This window comes from Schistocerca gregaria, chromosome 6 (genome assembly GCF_023897955.1).
Source record: "Schistocerca gregaria isolate iqSchGreg1 chromosome 6, iqSchGreg1.2, whole genome shotgun sequence".
Taxonomy (NCBI): domain Eukaryota; kingdom Metazoa; phylum Arthropoda; class Insecta; order Orthoptera; family Acrididae; genus Schistocerca; species Schistocerca gregaria.
Genome location: NC_064925.1, coordinates 156,897,955 through 156,916,549, shown reverse-complemented (window position 1 = coordinate 156,916,549; position 18,595 = coordinate 156,897,955).

The window sequence follows — 18,595 nt, the reverse complement described above, 5'->3', positions numbered from 1 at the left end:
CCGCCACAACGAAACTATGGAATGGTTCAATTCAGATCAATCACCAAACACGTTAAGACAATTATCCCACTGAGAGTCGAGGCAATCAATGCTTTTTCGCATAACACCGTCGGCCGGTGACAGATCTACAACGGTACATATTCTTGCATTTCCTTGCGCGAGTGAAACCAACGTCCATGCATGTCTTTCTTCAGGTGGCCAAAGAGGTGGAAATCACATGGTAAAAGATACGGACTGTACGGGGGATGATGTACTATTTCCCAACCAAATCGCTGCTAAAGTGTAGCCTTCATTCGACTGGTAGCGTTGGAACTGCCGTTATCGTGCAGCAGGATGTTTCGTCCGACGGTATTTCGACTGGCCGAGGGCAAATAGAGAGGCCAACAATGGAAACAGCCCACATCTCCCCAACCAAGGAAATTCAGATTTGTTGACAGAAGTTCGGGTAAGGCCATGAGAACCTTCTTCTTCAAGTATAGCGGCCCTCTGCTCATCGAGTTCCTCAAGCATGGAAACACATTCAATTCGTAGCACAACACTTTGCAGAAACTATGACATTCCATGAAGTCAAAACGCCCAGGAATGCTGTCTGATGGAATCATCCTGTTGCACCATAAAGCTCACTACCATGCTGTCTATCGGACAAAGGCTACACTTCAGGATTTTTCTTGGGAAACATAGCAACATCCTCCGCACAACCCGGATCTTTCGCCGTGTGATTTTCGTATCTTTGGCGACCTGAAGACAGATATGAGCAGACGTCGGTTTCAGTCGGGCGATCATCCGACCGCATTCTGTGAAACAGGAACTGATTGTTCGTCTCTCAGTGGGATAAATGTCTTACCGCGTGTGATGATTGCTTCTGAATGGAAACTTTCCATGGTTGCGTTGTGGCCGGTATTCTGTTTTCATTTGACTGCCTCTCGTAGTAAGAAGTCATAAATTAAAAAAATTAGCTAATGTTGAAGCTATACTGCGAAGAAAGAGAAAATGTAGTAAGCGATAATCTTTGTGAAACGAAACTAGATTCTAAGAGAATTCTATACAAACGAACTGTACTAGCTTGGAACCAAAGAAAACCTGGTGGACGGGAAAAAAAGAAAATCAAAGCGTCGGGCTATGGTGTTAGGGGAGGATATTGCAAGTTAAGTGGACGGATAAGACAAAAAGGAGAAGATTCTCCGTAGAATCGGCGAAGGGGGGAACCTATGGAAGATAACTACAGGAATATTGGACAAGAAGATAGGACACGTGTGACGACCATAGGGAATAACGACCATGGTACTAGAGGGAGCTATATATACATACGTGCACACATTCATACGGATCCAGCCATCACAAGCCTTGCAGAGCACGCGCTGTTTATACAAATTGCCTCCATTCCTTTGCGTTTTGTGCTCGGTTCCACCACACGTCTTCAGTCATCATGACTGCCAAGGCCTCCAGGTCATCTGCCGTGCTAGTCCTAGGGGGGTATGGTGTCTGGTTTCCCCTCAAGCGCATTTTTCGCCTGTCTTTCTTTTGCATACAGGTTACATCGTACACCCAGTGAATACTTTTGCTCTTCAACTTATGTAAGATAGTTGTTTGTTGTATCAAGCGGTAGATTTCCGCGTTCTCCCTCCACCTCCATTCTGCTTTATCTAAGATCGGTCCCCATATCATCCTCATTACTTTTCTTAAAAATGTTAATAGTTTTCCCTTTTCTCGTTTATAGTCTTGCTCCAGGTTGCTGAATAGTACGTGACTGCTGGGATGTAGAGGGTAAAAATTGTAGCGGAAGACGGAGTTTAGAATACATTCAACAAATAATTGAGGATGTAGTGTGCCATTTCTACCTGCTCTAACATAAACAGTTTGACACAAGAGGAATTCATCGGAGGCCGAATAAAATCAATAAGATGAATGCTAGCTCAAAAAACTTATTTTTATCGGTGTTCGTAAGCAAACAGGAACTGCAAACACTGCACACAATCGTCGGTTACTTCTGTGAATACTATGACCCAGTGGTATGTTACTGAATTCAGTGCTTCAGATCAATATGAAGGTTTCAGAGGGATATATCGTGCTAAGTGTGGTGTCACCGCCAGACACCACACTAGCTAGGTGGTAGACTTTAAATCGGCCGCGGTCCGTTAGTATACGTCGGACCCGCGTGTCGCCACTATCAGTGACTGCAGACCGAGTGCCGCCACACGGCCGGTCTAGTAAAGAAAGACTCCCTACCACTCGCCCCAGTTGAACAGCCGACTTTGCTAGCGATGGTTCGCCGTCTACATACGCTCTCATTTGCAGAGACGACAGTTTAGCATAGCCTTCAGCTACGTCATTTGCTACGACCTAGCAAGGCGCCAGTATCCGTACTATTGATATTGTGAATCGTGTACCATTAAGAGCGACGTTCTCCATTAATGGATTAAAGTTAAGTATTCCACCAGCTACATCCGTTTTTCTCAATTCTAATTCCCTTGTCATGTTCCAGACCTCACGCGAGCCTCCGTGAGCTAAAACGCGTGCATTTCGGCCCCCTTTAGTTATACGGTTGGCTCTCCTGCCAACCACAACACTGTTCTGTAAATACTAATTTCCAAGTGGTTTCGTGGCTTTATTTACAGTAAAAATAACACTCTGAATGACAACTACGGCTTCATTGATATATAGTCTTCCTGAGCAACAAATACAGATTTGTGAAGGTTTTCTGCAGGGTAAACCAAACTTAATTGCAACAGCAGTTTCATTTGTATGGGTGTACTCGCGGAAGTGATATTCTCGTATTTCAACAGCGCAGTATAAATTTGTGGTTCTGTTTTTCAAACTTTTGATCAATATTTATAGGGGTGCATTTATTAACGTATTTCATCGTGAAGTAAGATGACGATCAAAGACTTCACCATTCATATGTAAAGATCTGTGGTAATACATTAATTCCAGATGGTATGTGACCTACGCTATGGCGAGATGTAAAAGATGGAAAACCGAAAGCATGAAAGAAAGGGAAAAATGCCAGACGCAGTGAGAATAGCTTCTTGTAAGTACTATATCGTGCATTTCATTGTATATTCCCAAACTGTTTCCTTTATTGTCACATTTACCAATGTACTGGGCCATATTTTGTGTACTTTCTTAGCGCAAATGTGTTGTTAAAGACATAACCAGATTGTGATGTCAAGGTACAAGCGTTCTCAGTGTGCACCATCTGTCTACTTTCCATCAACAGAGTGTTCAGAAACTATTCGTTCAAACTTATACAGGATGCAGAGAACATCAAACAGATATATTTTGACAGCGAAGATATGGTCTCTGACATCGACTTGTAATGTTATGAAACATTTTGTTAGTGGTGGTTGCACATTCTGTTGTGTCGGTGTCGCTGACTGGGAATCTATACTGACATTCAAAACTGCTCTGTGTACGGATCGGTGGCTCTGAGGTCTGTTTGCAGACAAAGCGTGTATTTCCAGCAGTATTGGGCGCCAGCCCGTTTCAGCAATGCTGTGAGGAATCACCTGAGAGTCACCTCCAGAAATGGACGGATCGGCCGAGTGGCCCTGAGGCCTGATCACGCAAGGCACCTGACCTGACGTGCCTGGATTTCTTCCTCTGGAGGCATACGAAGCAGCTGGCACATGAAACGTTTGTAGAAACAGGAGAAGGCCTCGTCGCTAGAAGTGCCGTCGCTGATATGCCAGGAAACCTCTAACGTACACACCATCCAATGGGCGTACGATGTACTGCGTGCATACAGGCTAATGGTCGCGCATTCGAGTAGTAAAGTGTGAATGCCACTGCTGTACTTAGGATGCCAAACTGCCTTCTGTGTAAATCAACCCTAGCTTCAGAAACTGTTCCAGGGACAGTATGTACCACAACCAAATATAATTGTTTTAATGTCCTCTATATGCTGTATTAATTTGAGCGAATAGTTTCGAAACACCCTGTAAACCACACCCATATTTGACAAATGTCTACTTACTTCTTAATCACGAATGCTCTCATGTTCAGCATTAAAAATCTGAGGCTAAAATGAATCAATATATTCGTTACTGTTTCATCCACTAACCTTCAGTCTTGTTATTTTTCTCTTAGCCACAAACGATTACTACTCGAATTTCAAATCAGGCAACTGTTCCAATTTTATTCATTTGCATTGCTGCCATGCATTTAAAAATAAAAGAACTAGCGTCTGTTATCAGCTAAAAAAATCAGCATTTTCCCGTTTCATGTATAACCCTGCTTCGTCTGTGAAATGCATTCTGTTTTACCTCCCATACAATATTTCGTTGTGGTTGAATATAAAGATACCCATTTGTCCTCAAACTTCCTGTCAAGCTGATGGAACTATTAACATTCTACTCCCTACAAGGATCTCTGATTGCTGAAGTATCTATTTCCAGTACTCTCAAATCTAACTGCTTCTAAAAATTAAAATAATTATATAACACGTTGGACTTACGAGATTTAGTGACAAATCTTCAAAAACCACCACGCCTGTTCATAACTTCTAGTAGTAGTATCAGTATCTTAACCTTTTCGAATATAGGAAAACATAAACGGCGAGGCAGTAAGGAGTGAACTAAAGCTATCGGAGCAGCGGCTTATCATCGATCCCAGGACAGGAGCGCAACAATACAGTGTGGTTTGAAGCTGTGTCGACTGTTGCGTAGCATCAGTTAGATTTTGATTAGAATGCGCCTTTGTTCGTTATCGTTTCGAGCTTTATAATTCGTTGTGAGGAAGGTTTTAATTTCATAGAGGAGTGCATAACAGCTTAGTATCGCGTCCTGAGAAGAATCAGAAAGCATTCTCTCCAGACGGGAAGTTGATTCGCCTGATATCAGATAGGTGACCAGCGATCATATCCGTCATTGCTCACAGATGAAAGATATCCGAGTTCCAAACCCGGTAAAGTGCACTGTCCTATTCGACCACCATCCTCTTGCAAGGGGCGTCCTGTGTGACGTCATGAGTTTACTATGCGAAAGATGTACGCGGTCTGTTATTAAATGTTATCCATGGTTGTCTTAGTGAGTGTTGTAAACTACACATTTTATTCCAAATATGTAGTACCTCACGAGGGTGTGGTTGAGCAAGAACCTGTAAGCATATCCTAAATTGTTGCTAGAGAAAAGAGTATCGGTAATTATCAAGAATGATTGCTTATCGAAATCGCTGTGTCTAAACGAAACATATCGAACGTGCGATCGTAAATCGATCATACTACTCTGGTGGCGGGCGTAGTGATCAATTATTTGTGATCGACATTTTTATCTGTTTTCCGTCGTTACCTTAGTTGCTCTGAATAACATACCTCCGCTAATTATTTCTGAGTTTCTAGGGAATCCCAGACGATTTATGTAATTAGTGAGTGGGATGTTAGTTTTCTTCTACATCTCTACATCTACATCCATACTCCGCAAGACACCTGACGGTGTGTGGCGGAGGGTACCCTGAGTACCTCTATCGGTTCTCCCTTCTATTCCAGTCTCGTATTGTTCGTGGAAAGGATTGTCGGTATGCTTCTGTGTGGGCTCTAATCTCTCTGATTTTGTCCTCATGGTCTCTTCGCGAGATATACGTAGGAGGGAGCAATGTACTGCTTGACTCTTCGGTGAAGGTATGTTCTCGAAACTTTAACAAAAGCCCGTACCGAGCTACTGAGCGTCTCTCCTGCAGAGTCTTCCACTGGAGTTTATCTATCATCTCCGTAACGCTTTCGCAATTACTAAATGATCCTGTAACGAAGGGCGCTGCTCTCCGTTGGATCTTCTCTATCTCTTCTATCAACCCTACCTGGTGCGGACCCCACACTGCTGAGCAATATTCAAGCATTGGCGAACAAGCGTACTGTAACCTACTTCCTTTGTTGTCGGATTGCATTTCCTTAGGATTCTTCCAATGAATCTCAGTCTGGCATCTGCTTTACCGACGATCAACTTTATATGATCATTCCATTTTAAATCACTCCTAATGCGTACTCCCAGATAATTTATGGAATTAACTGCTTCCAGTTGCTGACCTGCTATTTTGTAGCTAAATGATAAGGGATCTATCTTTCTATGTATTCGCATCACATTACACTTGTCTACATTGAGATTCAATTGCCATGCTCCATGCGTCAATTCGCTGCAGATCCGCCTGCATTTCAGTACAATTTTCCAGTGTTGCAACCTCTCGATACACCACAGCATCATCTGCAAAAAGCCTCAGTGAACTTCCGATGTCATCCACCAGGTCATTTATGTATATTGTGAACAGAAACGGTCCTATGACACTCCCCTGCGGCACACCTGAAATCACTCTTACTTCGGAAGACTTCTCTCCATTGAGAATGACATGCTGCCTTCTGTTATCTAGGAACTCCTCAATCCAAACACACAATTGATCTGATAGTCCGTATGCTCTTACTTTGTTCATTAAACGACTGTGGGGAACTGTGTCAAACGCCTTGCGGAAGTCAAGAAACACGGCATCTACCTGTGAACCCGTGTCTAAGGCCCTCTGAGTCTCGTGGACGAATAGCGCGAGCTGGGTTTCACACGACCGTCTTTTTCGAAACCCATGCTGATTCCTACAGAGTAGATTTCTAGTCTCCAGAAAAGACATTATACTCGAACATAATACGTGTTCCAAAATTCTACAACTGATTGACGTTAGAGATATAGGTCTATAGTTCTGCACATCTGTTCGACGTCCCTTCTTGAAAACGGGGATGACCTGTGCCCTTTTCCAATCCTTTGGAACGCTACTCTCTTCTAGAGACCTACGGTACACCGCTGCAAGAAGGGGGGCAAGTTCCTTCGCGTACTCTGTGTAAAATCGAACTGGTATCCCATCAGGACCAGCGGCCTTTCCTCTTTTGACGTTTCTTCAGCGGATTCTCTCACATGGAAAAATCTAATTACGTGTTTATCCAGCGTAGAAAATTGTTCGACTTTGTATCGCAAATATGGAGTACTACCGGACGAGGAAAGAAGGGACTCTGTACACTGTGTTGGTGTGAAGTGTGTAAAACTTCGTAATAAGTTTCGATGCTGAAATACCGCAATTTCGTTGCGCACAGAGTGGAAAACGAACGAATATAAGGAAGAATACATGCTTTGACTCTTCCGAATTACCCATCCAAACCACCGTAATGAACTTTCACATGACAACAACACCGACGATGAGTAAAAGGAGCCGGCCGCGGTGGTCTCGCGGTTCTAGGCGCGCAGTCCGGAACCGTGCGACTGCTACGGTCGCAGGTTCGAATCCTGCTTCGGGCATGGATGTGTGTGATGGTCTTAGGTTAGTTAGGTTTAAGTTCTAGGGGACTAATGACCACAGCAGTTGAGTCCCATAGTGCTCAGAGACATTTGAACCATTTGAGTAAAAGAAGTCGTCTCCACTGCAGTTACAAGTATTTTTGTAACGCTCTTCTTTTGTCGGCTGTAGGGACCACCGTGAACATACTCATAGCGCTCACCCCCACAGTCGCATGTTTGCTTTACGATCACACGTTCGATATGTATCGTTTTGACCCCGCGACTTCGATAAGCTTTCATTCTTGGAAATTACCCGAGTGGCGATCATATTTATAATGTTGGTTCTCAAAAGTATCTGATTGTGTCTTTCCGTAAGTGGCAATATTTTCGAGGATAAGTTAAGGCAGGAACCTAAGAACACTGTTTAAATTGTTTGCGGGTGAAAAGACTAGTGATTATCCTTATGCTCTTGTGTGTCACACATTTTGCGATGTTATGCAGGAACCTAGGAGCGCAGATTACAACGTTGCTAGTGAACCGGAGGTGATCACAGTTACCATGTTGGTTCTTAAAAGTATGTTTTTTCGAATGTGATGTCACGGAGCCCCGCGTATTCGAGATGGACTTCTTTTGTAGGGGGTTTGTTGTCAAGTTAAATTTTCGATACTGATTGTTATAGTTTTTGTGGGGGGCGGTTGAAGAGGTTCAAATGGCTCTGAGTAGTATGGGACTTAACATCTGAGGTCATCAGTCCCCTAGAGCTTAGAACTACTTAAACGTAACCAACCTAAAGACATCACATACATCCATGGCCGAGGCAGGATTCGAACTTGCGACCGTAGCAGCAGCGCGGTTCCAGACTGAAGGGCCTAGAACCGCTAGGTCACACCGGCCGGCGGGGCAAGAGGGGTCTCGTTTCGCTGTATGACTTTAAATTAGGTTGAAGGGAACAAATTGCAACACTATAAAATTAATATAAAGTAAAGAAATTTAGGCTATAAATTTGTCTAGGTAACGTATTAAAGTGATTAACAATGCAAGATCACAGGGAAATGTAAGTGCGAGTTAAGCCATTGCAAATGTCAAATGCTGGCACGTTAACAACCTGTGTAACCACCAGAAAGTTGAACGCAAGCATGCAAAAGTGAAGGCACTGTGTCGTACAGGTGCCGCAAGTCAGTTTTTAGGATGGAGCTGGTGGTGGTGGTGGTGGTGGTGGTGGTGGTTAGTGTTTAACGTCCCGTCGACAACGAGGTCATTAGAGACGGAGCACAAGCTCAGGTTAGGGAAGTATTGGGAAGGAAATCGGCCGTGCCCTTTCAAAGGAATCATCTCGGCATTTGCCTGAAACGATTTAGGGAAATCACGGAAAACCTAAATCAGGATGGCTGGAGACGGGATTGAACCATCGTCCTCCCGAATGCGAGTCCAGTGAGCTAACCACTGCGCCACCTCGCTCGGTAGGAGGATGGAGATCCATGCCTATTGTATTTGGTCAGTCAATACAGGGACGATTAATGCTTTTTGTGTATGTGGCTGGAGTTGTCGTCGATGACGTCTAACATGTGCTCAATTGGAGAAAGATCTGGTGCTAGAACAGACCAAGGAAAAGTGTCGATGTCTGTCATATTGGATTGCAACGGCAATATTTGAACGAGTGTTATCCTGTTGGAGAACGACCCCTGGAGTGCTCTTCATGAATGACAGCACAACAGATCGAATCACCACATTAACGTACATATTTGAAGTCAGGGTGCCTGAGATAACCACTAGAGTGCACCTGCTGTCACACGAAATCGCACGTCCGGCCGTAAATCCAAGTGTAGGTCCCGTGCGCCTAGCACACAGACAGGTTTGTTGCAGGCGCTCACCTGCCCTACCCTTCACGAAGACATGGCCATCACAGTTGCCGAGTCAATGTAATGCATGTTACAGGGCATCTGGCTCGAAGTTGCCTCTGCAATAACACATTTTTAACAGTTCGTTGTGTCACTGTGGTGTCAACTGCTGCTGCAGATGCAGTACGACGCGCCATCGCCATTAGCCGAACAAGACGGTCTACACTGTAAGTAGCGTCACACGGACGTCCGGAATCTGGTTTCCTTGGGACCGTACATTTCCGTGAGCATCCCCGCTAGCAATTACGTACAGTGGCTACATTCGCGCATGTATTTGGAAACTCAATCCCTAAGGGGGTGAAATAGTATGAAGGTTTTCATGAGAATAGTTCGTTGTATTAAAATATTTTTAAAGTTAATTCAATGAAAATTTGTATTTGGCATCCAAAGAAATCCGTATTAGGAGATGACAGTTGTTAGGGAAATATCACTACAAGAACCCAAAACGTAAGGTTAACAAAGATCTCAGATTCCAGCTGCCAGAATCGCTTTTTAGTCTGATGTGCACTCGGAAAATACAATGCTTTTATGGCTTTAAGTAACCCGTGCAAAGTTTAGAAGATGTTGCATTTTGTGAACAACATAAGAATTATATTCAATACTAAAAAATTTAAAAAACTGTATGGACTATACAGCCAATGAGAGCAAAGCAGCGGGCGCTAAGTCAGTTCCTTAATAACTGTGAATCCATAAGGTTAAGTATCACTCTCATAATATGAAATACCTGCACTCATAAAATTCAATAGGCATCAACACAGAAAATTATAAACGAAAAGAAACTGTGTTGCTGAGAGCTGGGACACCGGGATCGAAAGGGCTGAACGATTGATTGAGCTTGGATCATATATTTTACACAAAACGTTTTTTGAACTTTTTATTAAATTTAACATTAACACAATCATGAAGACAGCCTTAGTCGAATACTCCTTCAATTACTTAAACATGTTTGCAAGTAACAGGTAATTCCGAAAACCCGTACAATAATAGGAAAGAGAAAGACTAGCATGTAACGTGACTGCCGAAAATTCTTAACTGAAGAACGAATTAATATTCTAGAGGAAAATATTTAGTTAAAACTGGCCAGCGAGTGGGGCTTAAGTGTAAAACATTAAACCAGGCAATACACACACACACACACACACACACACACACACACACACACACACACACACACACACAATCATGACTACCAAAGGAAATTATTGATCATATGGTCCTCTTCGGGATATTATTACGCAAACATAGGGAAAGCTGCTTAGAAACTGTTATAGCAAACATAAGGAAAACTATCTTTCAGCACGTCCAACTAAGATTAGAAAATACTTTTTTCATAGATACGGGACATTCATTATACACACATCAAAAAAGTTTTCCATCACCCCGGTTCCCAGAACTCCTGAAGATAGACGTTGACTGTGGATATTGTATCGCAGAACCAGTCCCTTTGACTGTTCAGATATCTCACTAAACACACCCAAAGATGTAACCCAAGATGAATGAGGAGCGCCTATTAAACCGTGGGGGGCGGACGCCGTTCAGTTCCAGTCATCCCACCAGGAAGGACGTACACGGCTCGTGTTGCCATTTGAACAGATGGGCCCAACAGCATGCCGAGATTCCCTACTGTTTGTGGTGGCATTAAGTGGGGCCGACGTACGCCGCTGGTGGTCATGTAAGGCGCCGTAACGGCTGCACGACACGTGAACGCCATCCTCCGACCGATAGTACAACCATATCGGCAGCATATTGGTGAAGCATTCATCTTCATGGACGACAATTCGTGCCCCCATGGTGCACATCTTGGGAATAACTTCCTTCGGGATAACGACATTGCTCGACTAGAGTGGCCAGCATGCTCTCCAGACACGAATCATATCGCACATGCCTGGGATAGATAGAAAAAGGGCTGTTTAAGCACGACTGCCCCACCAACAACTCTCAGGGATCTACGTCGAATCGCCGTTGAGGAGTGGGACAATCTGCACCAATAGTGCCTTGATAAACTTGTAGATAGTATGCCACGACGAATACAGGCATGCATCAATGCAAGAAGACGTACTATTTGGGTATTATAGGTACGGGTGTGTGTACAGCAGTCTAGACCACCACCTGTGAAGGTCTCGCTGTATGGTGGTACAACATTGTGTGGTTTTCAGGAGCAACAAAAAGGGCGGAAATTATGTTTATATTGATCTCTATTCCAATTTTCTGTACAGGTTCCGGAACTCTCGGAACCGAGGTGATGCAAAACTTTTTTTGATGTGTGTAATATAGAAGGCCTAAACAACATTAACTTCCACTGTTCATTGCTTGCTGCGCCTGTGTCAGTCTCCTTCACACAGGTAGCAGGCATTTAGCGCGAAGATTATTTCAAATAATAACTGTAAAGGGAATCCAACTAGCAACGGACTATAATTTATACTATGTAATCACTGTTCATAACGTCAAGGCAGCTCAACACTACTTCTTTTCACTAGAAATGCCTGCCAATGTAAACATCAGTACACATCCCAGGCTCTGGTAGTTAAATACGTGAGTGAAATTGGTATTGAGCAAATAACAAGCAGAAGGGGCAGCCCCCAAAGAAACACTCTATGGTGAAATGTTTCTATAAATAAATTCGGTTCCGAATGGAAATTTATCATCTCTGGAGGAAAACAGTAGATACGTTACAGTTGTTGATCTTGTTTTATCCCATTCTGGTGCCTTTAAATTTTCAACGTTGAATAGGCTTTGGGTAGAGAGGAGTCAGTCCGGACAGTATTAAATAACCATTCAAGAGAAGAAATCGGTATACATAATTATTATCATAGTACTGTGCCTCCTGCGTATCGATCTGAAGGGAGACAGGTGTTATGTTTGTAGATCGTAAAACGAACCATAATCATGAAATATGGCATTACGATATAACCCGTTCGTACCTCTCTCGAAACAGTAAATCCCTTTGGTATGTTGCGAGTAACGATTCCATGGAGAACCATCCTCAACTTACGGGCGTATCTGCTTTTCCGAATTATTAATTTTTTTTCTTTCACTAAGCATTTAACAACGTTTCCATCTTTTTCCATCTCTGTCAGTAAACGCAAGTACACAGAGGAAGATTTTACATTGTGCTTTATTACAGGAACACAGTCGGTCAGGTAAGCTCACTGCCATCCAAGACGGAACTCAGCAGCCCGCATCTCGTGGTCGTGCGGTAGCGTTCTCGCTTCCCACGCCCGGGTTCCCGGGTTCGATTCCCGGCGGGGTCAGGGATTTTCTCTGCCTCGTGATGGCTGGGTGTTGTGTGATGTCCGTAGGTTAGTTAGGTTCAAGTAGTCCTAAGTTCTAGGGGACTGATGACCTAAGATGTTAAGTCCCAAAGTGCTCAGAGCCATTTGAACCATCAGTTTGAACGGAACTCAGGAGCTACGACAGTGCCCTTAAGCACGAAGAGAAAGGGCAGCGCAGGCTCGCTACACACACCGCAAACGCTCGCTCTTCCATCGTACAAGCCTAGCAGGATACAGACGTCCGATATACAGGGTGCGGCGCTTAAATCCGGACAAATTTCACTTTGAATTTCCGACCATATCGTAGTTATGCTGTGGTCGCGATTGGCGTCCTTGAAAGCCAGAGGCATCTATTAAACAGGCAGAAACTCTAAATGGCCGAAATGTTACGGACAAGGGCGGAGAACAACCGAAGAGCCGCGATTATCGAAAGTCTTCGCGCTGTTTGTTCGCCCACTGAAACAGTTCGGTTCTTCAGGTACCCGAGACCAACTGTTTACGATATTGTGGCCAAGTGTAATGCTTCGCAGAAGTCTGAGGAAGCTTCCGCTAACCCAGCGAGGAAACCTCATTCAAGAAAGCGCGTGTCACGAACTGTGGCAGTCAGCGAAAAGACTCAGGCGCTGGTTTTGGAGGACACGGGGCAATCGCTGAGGAAACTGGAGTCACTATGGAATGCCAGTGAGCGAACAATGCGTCGGATGGCAGAGGAGGACCTCATACAAGCCATTTAGTCCAAAACTGGACGTCGGATAAAATTGACATGTTCTGGTCACAGACGTTCTGGTCCTCGAATAGCCCGGATTTGAGCCCCCTCGCCTGCCTCTGTGACCGAGCGGTTCTAGGCGCTTCAGTTTGCAACCACGCGGCTGCTACGATCGCAGGTTCGAATCCTGCCTCGGGCACGGATGTGTGTGATGTCCTTAGGTTAGTTAGGTTTACGTAGTTATAAGTCTCTGGGACTGATGACCTCAGATGTTAAGTCCCATAGTGCTCAGAGCCATTTGAACCAGGTTTGAACCCCCTCGACTAGTATGTTTGGAGCATAGTCGAAAAAGTTACCAGTAAGACGAGGCACCCCAACTAGCATCTCTACGCACCGCTATCGAATCAGCATTCGCGAATATGGACAGCGCTGTTTTAAGAGTCCGTGCGATCGCTTCAGGACAAGACTAGAGGCGGTACATTGCGGCTGAAGGAGATTATGTCGAGTAATGTTACTCATGAAAGATATCAATACCTATATGTAAAAGGTTTTTGATTTTAATATGTATTTTGCTTTATAAAATTGCTGTTACAAAAGTTTCATTTGTCCGGATTTAAGCGTTGCACCCTGAACAATCTCTCAGAGCATAAACTTAACGACACAGACCAGACTAGCTGCGGACGTCGGTTTACGAGGAAAGCCGCCACAGCTGTCCGCTTCCTCTTCCTCTTCTGTACTATCATTTTTTACTTCCTGCTTACCAGGCCGCAGATCAACACTCTTTCTGGCTGCGATCTAATAAAACGCAGACGGTGGAAGTATTGCCAACTTAAGACATTCGTTGGAACAGTGCCAACCATGGCACAACTGAAGAATTTTCCTTACTTTCTTCGTACAGTTTTTTTTTTGTAGATATTACCAAACACGTGCAAACAAGACTCTAGTTTATATTCCATACATATTACGAAAGTGAATATACGAGTATATGTGTGTGTGTGTGTGGGTGGGCGGGTGGGTGGGTGGGTGTGTGTGTGTGTGTTTGTGTGTGTGTGCACGTATGTTCCTATCTCTCCTAAACCACGGGACCGATTTCAACCAAACTTCGTACACATTTATCTCACTGTCAGGCAACAATCACTATGAGGGTAAGTTTGGAGATTTGTGATAAGTTCCTATGGGACCAAACTGTTGAGGTCATCGGTCCCTAGGCTTACACACTACTTAGTCCAACTTAAACGCATTTACGCTAAGGATAACACACACACACACACACACACACCCATGCACGAGTGAGGACTCAAGCCTCCGATGGGGGGAGCTGCGCGAACCGTGGCAAGGCGCCTCAGCGTGCGAGGCTACCCCACGTGGCTCTGGGGGTAAGTAGCACCGGCCTGGCAAGAGAGTGCGGGTGGGGATGAAAAAGTAGCTTATCCCGTGACGTGTGAAATCTCAGAATATATTCATCCAGTGTTTTAGAATGATAGCACCTACCGTTTTGGATCATAGCTTACATATAATTTCAAACTTTTACGAAATATTTTGTCTTTGACAATCCATGCAAAACGATTAAGCAAAAAAGTTAATCGCTTACCATTTTTCCGCTGTTCATGCAGTAAAAGTACCGTATGATGCATAACGTTATGATTTATTACTTCTTTACTACAAACTGTGTTTGCGTCACATTTTGCAGACAGTACGCACATGTAGCACTGAATGCATATGCTAAATTGTATTATTGTGTTATACGTAGTTCAGGAGTATGACGTCATGCACAATGAGATGCGAGAAAAACTGCCGCATTTATTACGGCAGTACTATTAAATCCCCTTGCAACACATTTTTGCAGACAGTATCCATACACGCCGTTAAAAGTACCTACAAAATTATATCATTGTACGAGACATGGGACATGGGCAGACGCCGCACTGTACGGGCATGGACACACAGCTATAAATACACTACTGGCCATTAAAATTGCTACACCACGAAGATGATGTGCTACAGACGCGAAATTTAACCGACAGGAACAAGATGCTGTGATATGCAAATCATTAGCTTTTTAGAGCATTCTCACAAGGTTGGCGCCGGTGGCGACACCTACAACGTGCTGAAATGAGGAAAGCTTCCAACTGATTTCTTATACACAAACAGCAGTTGACCGGCGTTGCCTGGTGAAACTTCGTTGTGATGCCTCGTGTAAGGAGGAGGAAGGCGTACCATCACGTTTCCGACTTTGATAAAAGTCGGATTGTAACCTATCGCGATTGTGGTTTATCGTCTCGCGATATTGTTGCTCGCGTTGGTCGAGTTCCAATGACTGTTAGCAGAATATGCAATCGGTGGGTTCAGGAGGGCAATACGGAACGCCGTGCTGCATCCCAACGGCCTCGTATCACTAGCAGTCGAGATGACAGGCATCTTATCCGCATGGCTGTAACGGATCGTGCATCCATGTCTCGATCCCTGAGTCAACAGATGGGGACGTTTGCAAAACAACAACCATGTGCACGAACAGTGCGACGACGTTTGCAGCAGCATGGACTATCAGCTTAGAGACCATGGCTGCGGTTACCCCTGAAGCTGCATCACAGACAGAAGCGCCTGCGATTGTGTACTCAATGACGAACCTGGGTGCACGAATGGCAAAACATTTTCTAGGATGAATCCAGGTTCTGTTTGCAGCATCATGCATCCGCGTTTGACGACATAGCACATTGGAACCGTGCATTCGTCATCGCCATACTGGCGTATCACCCGGCTTGATGGTATGGGATGCCATTGGTTACACGTCTCGGTCACCTGTTGTTCGCATTGACGTCACTTTGAACAGTGGACGTTACATTTCAGATGTGTTACGACCCGTGGCTCTACCATTCATTCGATCCCTGCAAAACCCTACATTTCAGCAGCATAATGCACGACCGCATGTTGCACGTCCTGTACGGGCCTTTCTGGATACAGAAAATGTTCGACTGCTGATCTGGCCAGCACGTTCTCCAGATCTCTCACTCTCTTCCACTTTTGTTTCTTTCAGTCATGAGAGCTTTTCCCTCAGTGATTCATTTTCTGTATGAAATTTTTCATGAAATATATAAAACTCAGTTTAGAAGAAAACATAACAACTTACTGTAACTATCGCCTACAGTAATTCAAAAAAATGGTTCAAATGGCTCTGAGCACTATGGGACTTAACATCCGAGGTTATCAGTCCCCTAGAACTAAGAACTACTTAAGCCTAACTAACCTAAGGATATCACACACATCCATGCCCGAGGCAGGATTCGAACCTACGACCGTAGCAGTTGCGCGAATCCGGACTGCGCGCCTAGAACGCCAACAATAATTACATACGTAATATACTGAACTAATATGATATGAGCACTGAATAATGTTTGCATTATATTGTTTCATTTTTTTAAATATGTAGCAGTTACACGTGTATTTGCAATAAATTTCTTCTGTTTTTCTTTGTGATTTAAACCTTTTGTAAAATGAATGCCTGTGCTAAGTTTCACTTTCCTTTATTATATCCGTCATTAGCACCACGAAATCGCTAAAAATTAGGTATTTCATACAATTTACATTTCCACTGTTGTGCGGTGCTACCTACATCCCATGATCTCTAGACTACGCGTCATGGTGTCACAAAAGTTATATGAGCTTGCATCATTATGCGTTGCTATAGCTGAAGTTCTCAACTACAGCTAAAGTAATTTCTGCCCGCAAGGATGTGGCGGCAGCTCCGTCGCTGGTTTTCGTGCTGTGTGAGGGGAGAAGAGAAAGAAGGAGTGTTCAGCAGGAGGAGGAGGAGGAGGAGGTCTGCCCTCCGGTTCCTATGGGGGATAGCGTACAAGTGAGGATCACCGTGGTTCGTCACTCTTGAGGCGTTCAAACGCAGCAGTGCTTCGAAGCAACGATATTGTGTTTAGCATGTCCGAGGCATTATACGGTATTGTGATTTACTGTAATGCTTCTGGAAAATAGCAATCTTACTAAGCGACACATAGTTGGAAACACTGTATGGTCGATTTCATGCTTTTATCCCACTACTCATGAACGTATCCCTCTGTATCCATGTTTATAGTAACAGGAGTGAAATGTCACTCGAGTTTCGAGAATCGGTCTCTGTGCTCTTATAAGGGACCGTCAAATGGAAGCGAGGAAGGTTCAAATGGTTCAAATGGCTCTGAGCACTATGGGACTTACCTTCTGAGGTCATCAGTTCTCTAGAACTTAGAACTATTTAAAACTAACTAATCTAAGGACATTACACACATCCATGCCCGAGGCAGGATTCGAACCTGCGACCGTAGCGGTCGAACGGTTCCAGACTGAAGCGCCTAGAACCGCTCGGCCGCACATGCCGGCTGAAGCGAGGAAGGTCGATTAAAAATAAGCAAACTGTTTATTATTTCAAAAGTAATCATTGTATCTGGTAATAGAATTGTTCCACAGTTAGATAAGCTTTTACAGATGGTTGACGACGAAAACATGATTGTTCCCAGGCCTGCACCTCTTCGTGCAGAGCAAATCGACAGACCCGAACCTCTTTCTTCAGGGTTCCAAAAATATGAAAATCGTATGGGGAGAGATTTGGACTTAACTGATGATGTGTAAGCACTTTCCTGCGAACCTGTGCGCCGTGGTCGGAACAACAGCGACAACATTCAGGCGCGCACACCTATTTCCAAGAGTGCTTAGAGTATGCCCACATTCTCCTAAGATTGTATCGACGAAGCTGCAGAAGTTTCCCTCGGAAGCCCTTACACATCGTCGAATAGGTGCCGATCTCTCCCCATCAGATTTCCATATTTTTGGAGCTGTAAGGAGGAACATTCGTGATCGTCGATTTGGTTGTGGCGAAGAGTTGAGTGGCTACTCAAAGTCTGTCTTTGTAACTGAAAAGTAGTCCTCACGTATTAAGCCTCACATATTGATAAAGCCCTACATCCTATGCTAATGGTCTGAAGTAACACAGAAAAAGACAACACGTAAGCAAATCTTCCCCTTGTTATGTATAAGCCTTTAGCTGACAATGTCGACACCATAATAAAACTACACAGAATAGTCCATGTATTGTGGGAAGTATAAAATTTTCGCAACGTTTGCAGATAACATAATGCGAGTATCACGAAACAACAGAATATAAAGATGTAGCTAGTTTGTTCTCCATTTAAAGTGCGAGGTCTTTTTCTTACTGAGATATAAAACCAAGTATATTCCTCCTAATGACAACTAATGTATTATCAGTTTATAAAAAAAAGCAATTATACAGCTTGAAACGTCCCCTTAGAACAATTATATACAAGACTGTGCTTATGCTGACACACAATATTTTTAGCGCAACGCAATCTGACTTCCAAAAATCCCTACGAAAGAATGGCCCTGACTAGCATTAACCTATGCGTTTCACAAATCACTTACCTCACAAAAATCTTCGTTACTCAAGCTACTGCAATACAGCGAGCGCCACTACTG